Source organism: Aulostomus chinensis, chromosome 18 (genome assembly GCF_037954235.1).
Source record: "Aulostomus chinensis isolate RoL2024-O1b breed Wild chromosome 18, RoL_Achi_v1.0, whole genome shotgun sequence".
Lineage (NCBI taxonomy): Eukaryota > Metazoa > Chordata > Actinopteri > Syngnathiformes > Aulostomidae > Aulostomus > Aulostomus chinensis.
The window spans coordinates 22491843-22508959 of record NC_141337.1 but is presented as its reverse complement, the minus strand read 5'-3'; the positions used below and the strand labels follow the sequence as shown (position 1 = coordinate 22508959).

The 17117-nt window shown below is 43.4% G+C and overlaps 1 long non-coding RNA gene across 2 annotated transcripts; it reads left to right on the top strand.

The window, feature by feature from the left end:
• Nucleotides 1-5020: 5020 nt before the first annotated feature.
• Nucleotides 5021-17098, top strand: LOC147245764 (uncharacterized). 2 transcript variants are annotated; one of them, XR_015110149.1, is made up of 4 exons: nt 5021-5145; nt 7182-7330; nt 15021-15131; nt 16740-17095. It is a non-coding gene; the product is annotated as an uncharacterized LOC147245764 (long non-coding RNA). The 2 variants fall into 2 exon arrangements; XR_015110148.1 differs by having other exon boundaries at nt 5131-5145; nt 6967-7330; nt 16740-17098.
• Nucleotides 17099-17117: the final 19 nt, after the last annotated feature.

Below are 17117 nucleotides of genomic sequence, written 5' to 3'. Positions count from 1 at the left end.
CTGGAGTACCAGAGAGAACCCAGCAGGAACAGGGAGAACATGGAGACTCACACAGAAAGACCCCGTGCTCCAGCTGGGGCTCCAACCCAGAACCTTCTTGCTGGGGGGCCACAGTGAGGACCACTGCACCGCTGTGCCACCCCTTATCGCATTCTTCTTCTTATCATTGCCGTTGATGTTACTCTGTGGAGGAAAGCATGGTCCAGGAGCTCTGGCCACGACAGCCGCTTCTCAGTGTCTTTGATCAACAGACCTTTGAGGAAACTCTGTGAGGGAGATTTATCGTGACTTTGAGCAGGAAGATCAATTTTTGTCTTCATGTATTTAAGTCCAGTTAGAAATCCCAATAACAAAATTTGCTGGGCCACTTGTTTTTTTAGTGCACATTATCACAGTGCAACTAGCAGCTGAAGATGAGACAGGAGAATGAGGCTGTTCGGTTCCTTGGCTTGAATTGAGTTGAACTGTGATTTATCTATTAAAACTTTGTCCACCAGGGGGCACTACCGAACACCCATAAACATTACGTGTTATTGATTTCCATCAATCATATTGATCTGTAGGTGTTTTCAGACTGGGGTGTTTATCAGACGTGTGAATTCTCCGTCCTGTTGTCCAGTTGTGCCGGTTGTGTCCTCGCACGGAAGTCTGCAGGTCTGGAAAGTCGTCAGTTTAACTCCAGCAGTGAATCGATGCAGGATCCTTTTCTGCGGGTCGTCGTCATCAGTAACTCACACCACCACTGCTCTGACACGCCTTTTGGAAACATCTGACTTGGTGATTTATTGATGTGATGACAAAATTATGAATCCATGCCAGAAGTTCAAATCCCAGACATGACTTCGAGGGAACATGCACCGGGTTTTTGTCACTCTGATGTTCAGAACAAACAGGAGGTGTGGGATTACTTGCGAGATGATGTCAGACTGCTGAACTCGAGCCCTGCTCTGTAGTCTCCCACCCTCTTCCATCCACAGTGCAATATCTCTTCCTCTAAGTGCAGTGTCCCTCAACCTGTACATGTACGTTCTGTTTGTTATTTATATAATTATATATTTAAATTCATATATATATATATATATGAATTTAAATATATAATTATATATTTAAATTCATATATATATATATATATGAATTTAAATATATAATTATATATTTAAATTCATATATATATATATATATATATGAATTTAAATATATAATTATATATTTAAATTCATATATATATATATATATATACATATGTGTGTCCTCCATTGTGCAATATCTCCCACCCTCAACAGCACTGCCATTTACACAGAGAGTTTACATTTTGATTTGATATTCTATACCTCACTTATATTGCTACGCTTAATACCTATTCCATTCTTACTCTGTCTTTATTATTATTCCATCTCTTGCTATCCCGGGACCTGAGTTCTAATTTTCGTACCACGAACATGGAAATGTGAGAGCTATGACAGTAAAGATCCTTGAATCCTTGATGATACCTTCCTAACCCCATCAAATGTTTCCATGCCTGAATCTTGAGGTGATACTTCACCCAAAAGGTTTATGCCTTTCAAATACTCACAAAAAGGTGTCTGAAGCTCACAAAGATGCAGTCCCCCTCCTGCTTGCCATCGGTGTGACTCCAGAATACAGAAAGAGCTTGAGGCTGACATCAACCGACAGCTAACAACAGCAAAAGAAACTCAAACAGCGAACGCTCCAGCACATCATCTGATAATTATCCATATCTTTCTTATCCAGCCATAATCCACTGACATTTTGATTTGATTTAATTGCAGACCAACAATGACCCTTTCAGTACGGAGCTCAGCCACAGGAGCACCACCACCTGGCACCTGGTGGACCTTCTCGTGCCCGCTAGCTCACGATGGCGCCCATGTGTTACAGTTAGCTTGTTTTTAAGCTCAAATCTGTGTGGATTTCTGAACATACGACTGGATAAAGAAGACGGGGATTATAGTGGATAATTCGATTAGGAGTTTTCAAATGTTTTTGGACAGTATTGCTATTCTTGGCCACCATCAGTCACCATTCGCGTCAAACTAAAAAGAAACAGTTGGCTCTTCCTTCATTCTGGAGTCACAGAAATGGTGCAGGAGGGAAAAAAACCTCTGCATGAGATTCCATTTGTGAGTACTTGAAAGGCAAAAAACACATTTTGGATGAACTATTCCTTTGTAAAAGCTATGGTGTAGAACATCTACATATAATTGAACATTTGCATTGGAGCTGTTGGAATAAACCTCAAAAAATATCTCTAGAGTAGATTTTCCAGATAAAAGAAATATGCAGGGGTGGCACGGTGGTGCAGTGGTCAGCACTGTTGCCTCACAGCAAGAAGGTTCCGGGTTTGAGTCCCGGCTGCAGCACGGGGTCGTTCTGGGTGAGTCTCCATGTTCTCCCTGTTCCTGCTGGGTTCTCTCTGGTACTCCAGCTTCCTCCACAGTCCAAAGACATCAAGAGGGGACCAGGTTAATCCAGACTCTAAATTGACTGTAGGTGTGGCTGGGAGAGCCAATGGTTGTCTGTCTCTATGTGTTGGCCCTGCCATGGACTGGTGACCTGTCCAGGGTGAACCCTGTTTCTTGCTCAAAAGCCACTGGGATAGGCTCCACCCCCCGCAACCCTTAACAGGATAAGTGGAAGAAAATGGATGGATGGATGGGAGAAATATGCAGTGTTCATTTGAACGATTAAAGTTCCTCATTGGAGAGCACTTTCCGATGAAGAAGGGAGTGACGGCTGAGTGGGTTGTCACTTAACTGCTCTTGGACAAGTTGGGATTTGTAATGTAGCTCATACATGGACTCAACCCATGTCATTTTCTTACATCTTGTAACTGTCAAAATGTTCTGGTTTTGTGACTCTCTGAACACAAGCCAGGGGACTTGCCAGTGCTGTGTTAGCATGCTGGTTAGCCAGCTAGTTCTTTGTTGAACCATTTTGAGGAAACAAGTACCTGGTAGGCTGTGTTTCTGATTACAAAAACAACATCCACTCTGCAACATTGGGCTTATGCTGTTTGACATGACATATACTGCAACAGGGCCCCAGCTGCGCTACGAGCTACAGTCGTAGCCTCATTCGTGAAACGTCATAAAAAAAAAAAAATACAAATTTTAAGGTGTTAATACTTTTCCAAGAGGCTTTGAACCTTTGAATTCTATTTCCGCCACCACAACTGATTTCCCATTGTCTCATGTCAGTGGTAGTGACAATTTGAACATATTAGCGTGTGATGCTGTGGGGCGAAAACATATGAAAAAATAATTATATTGCGATTACATTGGTGGATGTTGTGATTGCAGTACAACACAGGATTTTGGAATTGTCGTTTTTGCATTTAATTATCTCCAAGGGGTGGGGGGGGGGGGGGGGGTTGATGTGATTTTTTTTGCTGGTTCTCTTACGACTCAAGAACATGATCTGTAGTCTCTTTCTGTTTCACTCTCTTTATCTCTGTCCCTCTCTTTCCTTCTGCATATCTGTCTTCCTCCATTATCTGTCTTTGTCTCTGCCTCGCTCTCCTGCCCTGTCACCCCCTAACCTGTCAGAGTAGACGTCTATCCCCACTGATCCTGGATCTGTTCCGTGTTCCTGCCTGTCTAAAGGAAGGTTTGTGTCGCCGCTGTTGCAGGATGTGCTGCTGATGGAGAACTGTTGGGTGTAGATTCAGTGAAGGAGTGAGGTGCTGGACCTGCTCTACTTGGAAAGAGTCAGGAGAGAACTTTTGCAGTGATTATGCGCCATACAAATTAACTTGACTTGACTTGACTTGACTAGTACCGCATCGACGCATTGATAGCAGTTTGTTTGAGACATTTTACATGCAGCCCCTTTGATACACATTATAAAAAAGCTACAGTATATTCTTATTGCGATAATGTTGTGATAAGTTGCACAGCAGTGTGGAGAAATCAGGGTCGAGTTTCTCATGTTGTCATTGTTAAGAGGATGGTGCCGAACGATGGCACTCATACTGCACCAAAGACGCTGTCTAATGTGCCACTCATGGATTTATTCATGTTTGCTAACTAGCAAATGTGTCACAATGCCACATTTAAAACATTGCAACAAATGTGGCTTTACAGAAGAAAAACAAGAACTTTCTGTCCGGCCTCCAGGACACACGTCACGGCTTTCTGGTGAGTACGTGGAAATTAGCTGGTTTATGAAAAAACTCGGCAAAGTAACTCTCATCATGTTTTTTGTCCTTGAACTAAAACTTGTTCAGCTCTCCTCTCAGTAAAGTGTTGAATAAACCGTAAGGAGTCTTTGTCTCCTTCATGGATACACTTGTTATTCAGGAGCCAGGAGGTCACTCCTGTTGTATGTTACCCATGATTCTTTGCTTCCACCCCCCCCCCCCTCCCACTCCACCCCCACCCCATGCTGTCGGCCCTGAGCCGCCATTCTCTCTGTATACCAAAACATGGACTTAACATATGCTGACATGCACATGCGCAGCACACCCTCGTGTGTGTCCTACAGGCTGACTTTGAATTCTCCTATGATCTTATCTCCAGCTTTCAGGTACTAACTCCAACAATGATCCGACACACGTGCACGCCTTTGTATATTTAAATCCCCAACTGCTGCAAGAAGGTTTCCACTTGGTGACAGGAAAACAGATTGATGGTGTTAGTTTTCTCTTACAAAGCAGAAATGAGGGTGTGTATTTTGGGTGTTTCAATACACGGCGTTACATGAGCAGGGTCACCACGGCCCCAGAGGGTCTTAAGTGAGCCTTTATTTGCTCATGTGCTCAAGAGATGGAGATAACAAAGACATCAGGTCTGCAAGAATGTGAAGTAACAACGTGTGAATAGTCAGTGCTTATTGGCTGAAACGTCAACCCATCGAGCCACACACAAACATATTCCTACACATTTTCCATTGTTTCAACCCTTGTGCTTTTTTGCTTCATACTACAGGTCTTCCCCTCCACTTTGTAGCATTCTTCCCCTCCCCCTTTTCTTGCAGCTCTTGCTATACATCCATAGTGACACACCCCCTTTCAAGAGATCACATTCACCACAGGGCAGTTGCAACACGCTGGGGCTTTTTAAAGTGATTCCTGCACACACTTTTGAGCTGTCTACCTCAGGACCAGGACACCCCATCTCCAGATAGGTAGGACTGAACGGCATTTATTGATTTCTTGCAACACATCCTGTGTTTCTGAAAAGGTAGCCACTTATATTACCTAAAGTACACTGTGTTCTTTCTGGCCACATGGTCTCAGGGAAGAGTGGGATGGGCTTCTCCTTGAAGCACATTTCAGAATTCTGCAAAGATGTAAAAACACTTTTTTTTCCTAAAGAAAAAAACAACAACCAAAACAACAACAACAGCAACAACAACAAAAACCAACCTGTGAGATCAGTATGCACTGGATATCTAGTATTATGTTTTCATGTATGAAGTCATTGGGCCCTAATCTGTACCTGATTTCTGGCTTTATCTGAGTCCTGATGCCAGAGATTTTATGCATGAGAGCATTATTCCTGCAAGAGGAGCTGAGAAGCAGTTTTTCCACCCAGTTAATTGGTTGGCATTTGATGCTAATGTAATTTAGACCTGTTCCTCTCTGGATGGATTATGAATTAGCTGTAGCACTATTTTAGGAAACAGCAGAGATTAAACAAGATGGTGATTCACAGAGGTGTTAAGAAAAAGATGTGATTGTAAGCCTCCATTGCTATCCTGGCATCATTCACAACTACACATCCCATAATTCATAGGCATGTATGTTCACAGACATATATATATATATGTAGTATGAGTTTATGCAAAACTAAAGGAGTGTTTGATTTGAAGGCTTCAGACTGACTCAACAGTTTGTTACATCATGTTTCAGGAATTAGGTGACTGACATAACATCCCATAGTCCTTAATATCCCACAATGGTACAATGTTAATAATAATAACAGCATAATTAGGTCCCTCATCTAGGGTCATACAAAAAAGACAAAAATAAACAACCCTTTATCATTGGTGATGCCGTGCAAGTTGATTTTTACAATCAGAACTCTTGTGGTTTGGGCCACAGGAACCTAAAGAGCAGTATTTTACAAATAAAATAGTATTTTGTCTGCAAGAGTTTGTTTCTCCACAGTGCTGGAAGTTAAGTTTAGCGAAGTGTTCACTTTGAGGCCTCTGGCCATTATAACACTCAGAACTGAATTAAACAGGACAGGGCTGTTTGATTAAAAAAGAAATTGAACGACATTCACTGCAGATGTCTCAAAATGACATTTCTACGGTTCTACAGCTGCTGGGGTCTTTTAGAGGACATTCTGAGGTTACATGGAGGTCTGTGACCTTGGAGAAACTTTGTCCAGACAAGGACACATGGCTGAATGAGGCCTACGCTCCCACTTCTAAATGAATTCAAATCATGCAGTGGGCTATTTACTACTTATAAAAGACAAGAATGAAAGACATTTGTCCTTCAATTTGTTTGACACTTTTTTTTTTTAACATTCACTGACCTTTTGATGCTAACAGCTATCTGCTACATGCTAATGGGCTGCATGGTCGTTTCACTTAGCTGCCACTGGGTGGCACAACTCCATGCAGAGACCCAACTGGAGGAGTGGCTTTCATTATAACAAACGCCCACACATATGCCTACAGCACAAGCGCACGCACACGCACGCACACACACACACACACACACACACACACACACACACACACACACACACACACACACTCTTGTTTGCTGTGGAATGTTTGTACCTGACTTCAAGCTGACTGTTAACACAATAATTGTTGCTGCTGTTCACCAGATGTCTCACTGATGACAGTTTGAATGAGTGCGTCCTCAATTTGTAATGATGAACCTCATCAATAAAGAATCTAAAAGCCCCCCCCCCCCACCCACTTACCCCCCCCCCCCACCCCCCACCCACCTCTGTTCCTCCAACCTGCTACCTCCCACCTTCCCAGTTGTCTGCGTCAGAGCTTCAGTCTGGGTCACTGCCCTCTCACCCCTACAACCCCCATCGTCCCACCCCGACCCTCTGTGTATACACATGTGCTGCCCTCTCACGTGTTTTAACTCCTCCCACCTTCTCCTTTGTGCCCTCCCCTTTCACCAACTCTCTCACTCCCACTTTGTCTCTGTCTCTCTCTGTCTCTGTTGGTGGTGCTCGTTTCTATAGGCGTTAGGAGGACAGGAACAGGACAGGACACGCACCCTCATCACCCACAGCAGCACCACAGACATGTCGGACTCAGAGACCGCCGCTGCCCCTGCTGAGGCCCCTGTTCCTGCTGCTTGTGCCACCATCAAGGCTGACCTGGACAAATGGTAGGTGATGGTGTGCATGTGAAATTACATGTGCACTCACAATAAATATGACAAGTGTTTCCTCTTCTTGTCGAACAATCTTCAGTTAAGAACAATCCTCCACTGTGCATCTAAACTACTTGAAAACCCAAGAACCTTTTGAAATCATGCATGTTCTTGTCCAGCTTCCAGGGGTGCCTCCTAACACTCAGGTTTGCGCTACGTTTAGAGAACAGCTACAGGTAAAAGGACCCAAGTTTAAAAAAAATTCAATCATTTTGTAGTGAGCTTGATTGTAAAGATCTGTCCAGCACTCAGGAAGAAAGGGAAACCTGCATCTAAACTTGCAAAATCTGTTAAATTGCATCGTCTGACTGGAACAGGTCTGACAGGGAACGGTTGGCGATGAAACTGGAAGATGTCCTAAAATGCGCCATGCTAAAATGGAGTCTCTTTAGAGGACAATGCGGTTAGCACTGTGAAGCCACCAAGGGCGAATGGCTGGAGTTTGAGTTCTCCGATGCTAAGATCTAAGCGACTCCGACATGCAAACAGAGTGCCGTGGTAAAGGTTATAAAAACTTGGGGTACCCCATGCTAGGAAGAATGATTTGGGGGTTAATGATTTTTGGCGGCAGGGTGATGTTAGATTCTCATCCCTACGCATGGATGAAGCCAGGGAATCTGCTTGCGTCACTAGCATCCCCTTCCCAGAATACCTCGCGTTAGCTTGTTCTGCTCATCCCTGCTGTCTCTCCTCACACCGAAACTCGTCAACAGTCAAGGACACCGGCTCAGACAAATGGTCAGAGAAGAACATGGATGATTGTTGTGTGCGTGGCTATGTGACAAGTTGAGGGACTTTACAATTTGATGCACATCTTTACACATCAAATGATCCACACATGGAGGAACAGAGGATGTGTGTGTGTGTGTGGGGGGGGGGGGGGGGGGGGGTGGCGGCTGTGTACCACCTACCATGACTGATATTTTCATCTTTCCATGTCTTGGACACTGAACTATTTGGCCATTTTGTGCTTTTATTGATCATATTTGTGTTACATTTTGCCAGTAAAGGCTCCTCACGCAGTGCCAGCCAGGCTGCAGGGCCATGATATAGCACTGGAGAGGGTGTGACGCTTAAGATAAGGTAGCAGGCTGAGGTGAATTGACACTCATATACACCTTTTAGATCCACTTCTTAGTTTTCTACTATTGCTTGCTTTATATGAAAGTGAGTATCTGAACATTTGGCAGCTCAGTTTCAAGTTAATTCAAATATCCAGAGTATTTTTAGCTTGGGACAGTCCCATTGCAGACACGGTGAGCCATTTATTGCAGCGTGTAAAAGCGCCTATACCTACACTTGGAACTTTGGCCGAGGTTGTCGCTCTGTAGGATAAGGCAACTGCAACAGCTTTCTACTGATAAGGTGCTCTTTCATGTAAGTGCACATATATTGCACACCTTTTCATGTTTTACACAGCAGAACATAAACATGTAAAGAATTTGAAGGGCCATGCATTTTAATGCAAGTGTTAGTTTGTGGGTCACAGTGGCTCTGATGTCATCAGTCCTTGGCAGCGAGACACTTAAGCCCAAATTTATGAAGCAGGAACTGTTTCTGTTGTGCCCATGCAAACATCACATCAAGCAGGTGCATGGTGATGCTCTTCTTCTTCTTCTTTTTCTGATTTGATGGTTGAAAGTCTGAAATTTTCCAGTCAGACAATCGGGGTGTTTTGAGACATATTCTTTGACTATGTGATAAGCTATAATTGGCCTTTTCTTCATTCTGCAATCCAAGTAAGAGTCTTTGAAATCAGGATGACAAATGTACACTGATTAAGACTGAAAGGAACCACGTTACCCAAGATGCACAACTTCCTGTATCACAATCAGTTATATTCTATAATTAGGTTTGCATCAGGCATGGTGTGTTCACATTTCAATTACTCAGCTCCCCCCTTGGACTCTGGCCCCCTGCTGCTGTGGCCACTGGTGTGGTCAATGCTCCTCCATGTTACCAGCTGCTACATGGAAGTATGGAGGCTGAATAGACCCTGTTGGTCTGTCCCTACTTTCCATTTTATTCCAGTTGAACCACACTTCCGTGCAACATGGCAGTCTATGTAATGAATACTAAAACCTCTGTGTATTTATAGATGCCAGCTTTTAAAAGGCATGGATAGTGGGGAGTACAAGTGAGACTGTATGTGCAGTATTACATGACATGCTCCCTGATATAGATCACATTACTGCAGCTCTACCTGACGCCTGTGTATTTCAGTCAGGCTTACTAACCTAGACAACTGCCTCCAATCCACACCAAGCCTGCAGCATGTTGGGGTTAAACCTGGTGCTTTTCATGCTTTCAAAATGTTAAGTTTGCAGTATAAAAATCTACTTTTTTAAACTTGTGTTTTTATTTAAGTAGTTGCAGTTAGTTGTTACCTTTGTCCATGTGACCTCTGACCTTACACGAACAGATCCACAGAAAGGGGACCTCTGCACTTGTTTTATGGTCGTCTATTGACAAATGGGGATTGTGTAACCCTCGATAGAGATGGAATGGTCCAACGTCAGCTGCCGTCCCAGAAGCTTTAAAGTAAAGTAAAGTCCCTTTACTATACATTGAACTTGCATAAAATGGAATACACCTCTGTCACTTTGGCACGGCGATGAACAAGGAAAAAAGTAGGACGCCTAATTACAATAACTGTAACATTGAGAGTAAAGTGTATCATACAAAAATGTGCAGCAGCAGCAGCAGCAGCAGCAGCAGCAGCAGCTCCAGCAGCAGCAGCAGCAGCAGCAGCAGCAGCAGCTCCAGCAGCAGCAGCTCCAGCAGCTCCAGCAGCAGCTGTGTTAATGGGCTGGAACAGAGAAGTTTTATTATTGCCCTGTCACACAGCAGAGCAGAGGGAACAAATGATTTTTTTTTATCCTATTTTGTGTCAGGGGCAGAAGGTCAGCACTCTTTTGCACCCCTGGCAGTGTTTGGTCTTGTTCCTCTCTAAATGGGCCGTCCCATCTGGTGTTCGTCAGAATTATCAGCCTGATTTTGGTAGCAGAATGATCATAAACATGAAGGATGTTGCAAGTAAGGCAACATCTTTTTACCTCATGTTACAACATCTTGGTGTTCCTCTCAGTCTCAGTCCTGTCATCCTGTTTCAGAAACGTGCAACTCTGCTCATCCACAAATGAACATATTGGAGTGAAACCCACATCCTCTTACCACATATCAGCAGAGCAGGGGGCGATGCTGCTCACCAACACTACACAATACTTCTTTAATATATGACTTCAGTGATTTTATATCAGCAACTTTACATCAGGTATTGGTTTAACCCTACGTGGTCCCAGAGATAGACCTGGGTTTACTGATCTAAATGTATATCCATATATCCTTCCTGCTCTATAGCTATACTATAAATACTTCATTGAACTTTACCTTCAAGTGCAATACAATACAACAAACATATTCAGATGAAACATGAAAGAAGTAATACAGAAGGTGGTTTGAGGAGTTTTGAAATGCAATTTTTCAGACTCATTTACAGACAAATCACCTCTACAAGATTCAAATTTTGGTAGGGCAATCAATTAGCACTTACACACACACACACACACACACACACACACACACACACACACACACACACACACATCCATATTGCTCATGCAGGACTATATGTAACTAGTTTAGCTAATATTTAGCAAGTACAGTAAACATGATAGTACTTTAGACTCCAGCCTCTTTCAAGAGTTTCACAGTAACCCACACCTCTCACCTTGCATTGTGTCTGCCATAAAAACACATGCGTGCACGCGCGCGCGCACACACACACACACACACACACACACACTGTGTTACTGATTGCCTGCACTTGTGTTTGCAGACATGCTCCGCCCCTCTTGCTCGTTGAAAAAGTGCCGGTGTAAATGATGGAATTTGGTGACTCAGCACAAGTCAGTTATACGAGTGGTGAACTGTAGTTGTGTCAGACAGTCACCAATGAGTCCCCCCCCTCCCCACAGAACCACCTGTCGTTAATTCTGATGAATCATTTCTTTCATATTCTGCGCTTCGTCTCATCTGCAGCAAGAGCCTCGTCACAATCACAAGTGTTGTCTTGTTTTATGTATTTTCTGTAACCGGTGGAAGACAACAGGATGGGTATTGTGATGGAGATGTGCTACATTAACTTGACAAGTTATCCAACGGTTATGAAGCTTAAGCTCTGTGCTGCTGATTTAACTCCGATTCAATAACCACGACGTCATCTGACAGCACACAAAACTCCAAGACAACGGCTGTGGAGGGATTTTGGAGGCACTGATATGCAAAATATCGAATCGTAGAAAGTAAGAGATTAGCTTTCTAAAACGCATCTCATCGTGCAGCACTAGTTTGGAGCAGTAGGAGCCTCCTCCTATCTGCTACCATGTGAAGTGTGTCCCCTGGCCCAGCTGTTTGGCTGAATATCAAAATGGTTTGACTGGTTTACATGGGTTGAACCCTAATCACATGATCATTTGACCACAGTTGCTGCACCTGCTCAGCGATCTATTATGCATATTTGTCCCTGAGGAAATTGCTCAGCCTAAATAATTCAGATGAACTCCGCTGAGTGTCAGTCAGTCAGGATTAAACACGGTGACATCACCGCATCAGGATGCAGCTGGTGTGCGACATGACACTGGACTGGACATTCTAACATGAGTCAGTATTTCTTTGTTCGGTCTGAACGGTCGTGGCTTGAGTTGAGACCTGACAACCCAGTTCATCCTGTGACCCTGTAACATGACCTAACTTCAGAGTGGTGCTTTCTCTCAGGAGATTGCGTGATGACTGCAGTGGTGGTGGTGATGACATCATCTCCTCTCCCTCTGCATGTACATGTGATCATCCTGCTCCTGCTCTGATGCTCTCTGTAATCCCCCCCCCCCCGCCTTGTGTACCATATACACATATGACTGCAGTGCTGTGTGCTTTCAGAAACCTTGGATGAATCTCTAGTCAAGCAAAGTCAATGATATCACCTGGACGTGAACGCAGCGCCTGGTTCAGGTGATGTTTTAGATTATGCAAGCGTGTGAGGGATGGGCAGTGCTGTGGCAGGATTTCCCGACAACACACCCTCAGGGGTAGATGTTTTTGCACAGCTGATGCTGGGTTATCAGCCCTTATTGTGTCTGTTCAAGCACAGACACACACTCCAGATACACACTAGCAGTGACACTATCTCACTGGCCTCCATTACCTCACACACCCTCTGCATCTATGGCACACTCTCATGGCAGCATACATGCTCATCTCCACACACACATGCTCATCTCCACACACACATGCTCATCTCCACACACACATACTCATCTCCACACACACATACTCATCTCCACACACACATGCTCATCTCCACACACACATGCTCCCCCCCCCCCCCCCCCCCCCAGCATGTAAAGTGCTGAGTGATAATCTGCAGCCACCAGCTGTGTTGCATCACTAACCGGCACCCGGCCACCGCACACACTCAGATGAAACTCTACAGATTGTCCTGTGTAGCTCAGCTAGCGCTCACAGTCACAGACTTGAGAAACAGACTTTACTGGGTTGATGAGAAAGGAGAAATGAAATGGTAGTGCTGGTGTTGACAGGGATGGTCTCATGTACCTTGATTTAAAAGTTACTCAATCATTGCCATGACCTCCTTCCATGACCTGATGAGGAGCAGCATCGTGAGAGCCGCTTCTCACAGCAGCATGAGACCGTGAGAGGAGCCTTGCTGGGAAGCTATTACTATTACTTTCATTTCACACAACCAACTTAACCCATGTTATTAACAAATTAAATGCTTTTTTTTTTTTTAGACATTTAGCATTAGCAGGATTAGAAGCGATACTCCGCCCCAAAAATGTATTTTGCCTTTCAAGTACACACAATTCAGTGTCTTGAGCTCAGAGGAAAGTTTTCCCTCCTGAATTCCCTCATTTTGACTCCTGAATGCAGACAGAGACAGCTATGTGTGCTGAGCCTGAAGCTGCTTGTTGGCTAGCAACACCAAAACTGTGAAGCATATTTTTGAGGTTTGTTTGTTTTGGGGTTTTTTGCTCAAATCCAAGTCTTCGTGGATTACTTGATGATTTCAGCCATCAGTCGCCATTCGCTTTAAGCTAAATATACATGGCTTGCTCTTTCTGTATCCTTGAAAAATTGTACTTGAAAGACAAAATTCACATGTTGGGTGAGGTGTTCCTTGAATGCAGCACTAAAACATATACAGGAAAGTAGTAAAAGGCTGAGATATGAAAGATCAAATCATGTGAAAGTGTGAGAATGGCAGACTTTGCCAGAAACAAAATGATCACTAAAGGTTCGAGTAAGGAATGTAGCTTCTGGGTGTCAATAAATCAACTAGCTACTTGCTGCTGAAGTCTGCCAACTATAAACTGTGGTTTTCCATTGCAGAAACTTGTTTACAGGAATGCACCCTAATTTGCCCATTCAGCCTTTTCACCAGTTGACATAACAGTTTAACAGCAGTTTCAGCTGGGACGTGAATTCTGAATATGCCAAAAGACTTTAACGAGCAGTAGAAGCAGAGAAGGAGCAACAAAAGGAACACAACAAGCTACCCTGCAGCAACCGTTTTGATTCCCTCGATGTTGGAAATCTTTTTGCTCTAGGTTTTGTTTTGGCACATCAAGGATTCATGACATCATTCAGGCTTATCAGCGTCAAGCTCTATTCAAAGTACTTATGCGTATAATAAGTACTTCAAGTTTTCTTATAATTTAAAAGGTTATGTTTTTAGTGTGTACCATTTCATTATAACAGACCAAATCATCAGCTTGCTCCCGTTCCTCCAGATTTTGCAGGTAAAAGGTTTTTCTGACCACCAGAGGGGGCTGCAGAGTTAAGTTAAAGCTGGGCTACACAGCTCTTCAACGGCTGGAGGAGGGGTTGGAGCAAAAGCAGAGGAGAGGGATATGTCAACGTCACGAAGTGATGGGAGGAGTGGATTGATGGCTTTATATTCATGTAACGTGGAAGCCTCCTTCCTGCAGGTTTTACCGCTGTGTCTCGTCAGCCCTGACATTATCACGCAACCTCCCTCCCTTTCTGGTGTCTTACCAAACAGATGGGTCTCTGTATCCCAAACTCCTCCCCCTGCCCCCTCTTTCTCCCCCTCCTTCCTCTTGCTCTATCAGCCTAATGCACTGTGGCAGTGGGGGCTGCTGTGTTTGCTCCTGCATGGGAGCCTGAAATCTCTCTGCCTGCGTTGGCCTTTGGTTCCTTTTTGCTTCATTCTTCCATTTCTCCTTTTTTTCTTGTCATCTCTTGCAGTGATTTTTTTTAATTCAGCGGGAAGAGAATCAGTAGAGGAGCTTTATAAAAGTGATTGTGCTTGAATTTTTAAAGGAGACCTTGCACTGAGAGAGGGCACTTCATAGTATATAGACATTTTTATTATTATATTATTATAGTAGACATTATTAATTCTACTGTCAATAACATTTCTGCTGGTTATCCCATGAAGCAATGATCGAATGTTGGACCGAGACTTAAACTGCTGTCAAAACTACAGTGACATTTGAGAGGGTGACATTGAAGTCCCACCAGTTTTAAAATGAAATGATGAATATTGAGAAGAGCCTGTCACACTGCATTGAAATGTATGATGTCTTCTGCATCTGTCTTTCAGTGTGGCAGAGAAGGGAGCAGAGGGATGCAAAGATCTGCTGGAGGCCTTCGCTGCTTGTGTGAAGAGTGCCGCTGAGGGGACATCATGAGGTGCTGCCCTCCAATCCTGAATGTGAGCCCACTGCAGCATGTGGTGATTCTTTCATAGGCAGCAGTTGCCTGAACTTAACAACAAGGATTGAATGATGCTCTTTCTGTGACTGGCCTCAAGGTTGCCAACAGGCAAGGAGGAAATTCGGACACGTTGCTGCAAGGAAATGAGAAGTGTAAAAAATACAATGATGGCTTTATGACTTCTGTTAAGACAAGGGTCCTGTTTTTGCCCATGTGAGGTCATAAGTTAACACTCTAAAGTTTTAGTGACTAGCTAATAATTTTATGAGTATTCATATATACAGTATATATGTGTGTGTGTGTGCCATGTATAAGTATATATAAGTACAATTATCAGTATTGTCACATGTTTATTGGCCATATTGGTCAAGCAAAAGGCATTTATAAGCACTTATAAGGAAAGTAAAAACATAAGCAATGGTTTTTATAAAAGCAACAAAAAGCATAGCAGTGGTCAAAAAGTTACTCTGAGTAAAAGCTGCTCATTATAATTCTACTTTTAACGTCAACGCGCCTTGAAGGGCCTGCGGACTTTTTCCTGGCAGACAGAGGTCAGGTTTTGGAAAACGTGGCTTCCAGAGAGGACTTGTCGAAAGATTTAGCAAAAACTTGTCCTGTCAACATTAAAAGGGACTCTGAATTGCAACATGCCAACCAGCTGCCAGGGCTGCAGTTGTGAAGGGCCTGGACCCTGCCCATACTTGCCTGCAAATCTAATAGTAATAATAATAATAAGAAGAAGAATATTCATAATAATATCATGAATGTTGCCTCTTGCATTCCTCCTCAGAGCTCAGACGGAATTGAATTGAATTGTGTACTTTGTTGTGTAGGGTAGTTTGTATTATTGCTTTCAGAGATTAGAAGCTATTTTGTAAGCACAAAACAGGATGTTAAAAGAGGAAGCTCCGGAAAAAAAGGGACCAAAATACCATGGGCAATTTTCTGTTCTCTGTTCTACAGAACTCAGAGCAACAGAGACAAATGTGCCTGTGTATGCCACCGCTTGATTTCAGCTGAGAATGTTGCTGCACAGCAACGACCAAATGCCTTTTCAATATGTTGAGCTTTGAGGTTGAGGTTGAGAATGATCACATCCATTTCACAATCAAGTCCTTTTCTTTATTTTTGGCTACAAAAATTAAAATTCCCTCCATCTCATGGGCTGAATTACAGCATTTTGGTTGCCAGTCATAAACTGAATAGTATTGACTTGATTTTGTTTTTTAAAAAAAAGTCTTTCATCAGTCAGAATTGACCAAATCATACACAATAAAGACACATACGATAACAAGATACGACGCGTATAAAAACACAAGATAAAAACTGGGAACAATAACCATGTCTCAGACAACGACTTTTTGCCATTAGCCTATTTACAAATTGAAATGTGAAATTGTGAGGATGAAGAAAAGCACATATTAATGCAAACTGTACAGGCACTGACAGCAGCATGTGATAGTTCAGTCAGTGCAGTACAGCAAGTCTCCCTCTACAAGCGGTCATTTACCGCAGCAGTCATATCCAGCAGTGGCACTGCTCCTCCTGGGAACCAGCCTGGCTTTACCTTCCTCCATCTCACCTCTTCTTCCTCTCTTTTGTCTAGGTCCACTGCACTGAGTCCTCCAAGTTCCCAGCATTCCCTTCTGCACATCAGCACTGGACAGAAGAGCAACAACGATGATGATGATGATGATGGTGTAACTAACATTGTGTTGACTTGGGCTGAGTCCGGGACCTGGCAGCAGTAACCAGTTTTCTCCCCTGTCCTCCCCCCTGTTATAGGCTCCTCTGGTGTCCCTCAGTCATTCCCCCTCTCCCTCTATGCCCAATACAGTACATCAACTTGTAGACAATTCCAGAGAGCCGATGGGCTGTGGTGTAAATTGTCAACTCTAGATGAATACTTATAAATGGAAATAAAAGGATAAAATGATTGGTATAAATACAAATCACTATTTTGTTGTTGGTTTTGTTTGTTGCT